General features: G+C 53.3%; 1 non-coding gene across 1 annotated transcript; it reads left to right on the forward strand.

Annotated features, from left to right (window-relative positions):
• The first annotated feature begins 1,348 nt into the window (after window positions 1–1,348).
• On the forward strand, window positions 1,349–1,480 carry LOC129659740 (small nucleolar RNA SNORA9). The gene has a single exon (XR_008718215.1). It is a non-coding gene; the product is annotated as a small nucleolar RNA SNORA9 (small nucleolar RNA).
• The last annotated feature ends 441 nt before the right edge of the window (window positions 1,481–1,921 follow it).

A 1,921-nucleotide genomic window follows, 5' to 3' on the forward strand; every position in this document is an offset into this window, starting at 1 on the left:
GTTACCCTAGGCAGGTTATGCAATTTGAAGTCAGGCGACAAGTGGGCTCTTAACCTTCCAAGACACAAGGAGATCAGAGTTTCAGTCCCTTGACAATATTTCAGAAAGAGGGTTCCCAGGCTCTTTGAAACATAATCTTGAGTTGTGCGCGGCCTTCGGCCTGCACCAGCCTGCCCGCGCCCCTCTCCCCGCCGGCTCCGGTACTTCGGTTCCTTTGCTAAGCCCGCTTCCCCAGTCCCTCAGTCCCCGCCCCGAGATAGCAGTAACGCGGCGCGCCTCTCATCCACTTTTCAGGACAGCTGAAATGAGCAGCTAAAGCGTACCCCGCCTCGCCCCGGCACTCTCGTGACGTCATCTCCTGGCGCCGCGCGGGATCGCGGGTCACGTGATGCACGTACCGCTGCCGGCGGGCGGCGTGATGACGCAAGGAGAATGTGCGCAGCTGCAGGCATGTGTGATCGCGGTGGTGAGGGTACTCCTAGACGTTGTTACCATCCACTGCCATCGAGGGTGCCAGCTAGTGCCTGCGACCTGCTGAGTACAGGTGAGGATCGTGGAGGCTGGAGGTCCTGCTAGGGTGTGACGTGCCGGGCGCTGGACCCAGTGGGAGCTGGCGCGCTATCCCCAAGTTGTCCCGCTCTTGGCCCCGTCGGTCCGGTGCGCATTCCGGATGCTCGGCCCTGGCGGTTCGATCCCGCGGTTGCAGGGGGACTCTAACCGATCTTCTCCGAGTCCTGTTTGGAGTATACGTGCGGGCTTGGCGGGCGGCGCCGGCAGGAATAGGGTCTTGGGTATGGCCTCCCAAGGGGCGAGAACTAGGGAGGCGATACGAGACCTGCCTCTAGCTGACCGTGTGCCCCCTCCAGGTGGACGACCCTCGGCTCCTCCGCAGCAGAGCTCCTGTAAGATGCGCTGGTAAGTGACGCTACTCCGGCCCAGCTCCCCGCTCCCAGAAGTGGGTCCCCGTTTTTGGTCTACAGTTCCTAAGTATTCTCTGAGTAGTAAAAAAAAAAAAAAAAAAACACCCGAGAATATGGAAGACAGAGATATTTTGTATAATGATGTGATGGTGAGGATTTCATCTCGTAAGAAATGAAGTTAAAGTTAACCCTGTTCTGTCAGCTTCTTGATAAGGTTGCCTGCCCCAGGGCCGTTTCCCTCACTCTCTGAGCCAGAAGAGATTGTTGTCCCTCGTCTGTCCTTCCCTGCTGTCTGTCTTATTTGTGTCCATGGAAACCCAAGTAGGCCTAATTGAACCTCATGATCTCTTGCAGGTTCTGGTGCAGGCTGGTGCTCAGTGAAAGTACTGCTGTCTGCCCAGAACTTTAGGGACTTGAAGGAATGTGGGCCGCAAGCCTCCAGCGTGCTTGGGTCTGCAGTGACCCTGTGCATTCCTACAGTGCTTGCAAGAAAATTTTGAAACGGTTTGAGGCCTTGCCCTGCTCCATCCAGAGCAAGGTTATAGAAATTTCAGACAGTTGCCTGTTCCCTTCCCTTTCTAGCATTCTGGGCAGCGCACAGACCTGTACTGTTTGATGTGGTGACCACTCAACACATATGGTTACATTTAAAACTCAGTTTTTCCTTCACACTACCTACATTTTAGGTGCTCAGTAGCCACATTTGGCAAGAGACTACTATACTGGACCATGCAGATTAGAGAACATTGATTATCTTTGCAGAAATTGTTTTGGACTTTAGGTGTTAGCTGTGTTGCAGGCTCTTTGAAAATTTTATTATATCTTTCAAACAAAATTCTCACAGAAGAAAATGAAGCTCAGAGGGAGTGGTAAAGGTGGAGTTAGACCAGTAGCAGGGAATGTAGAGTGGAAAGAAAGAATGGGGATAGGCCCTGCCCTGAGGGACTGACATACAGGGTGTTACTATTAGCTGGTAAACAAGACAGACCCAAAGGCTAAGT

The sequence above is a fragment of the Bubalus kerabau genome, chromosome 8 (genome assembly GCF_029407905.1).
Source record: "Bubalus kerabau isolate K-KA32 ecotype Philippines breed swamp buffalo chromosome 8, PCC_UOA_SB_1v2, whole genome shotgun sequence".
NCBI lineage: Eukaryota > Metazoa > Chordata > Mammalia > Artiodactyla > Bovidae > Bubalus > Bubalus kerabau.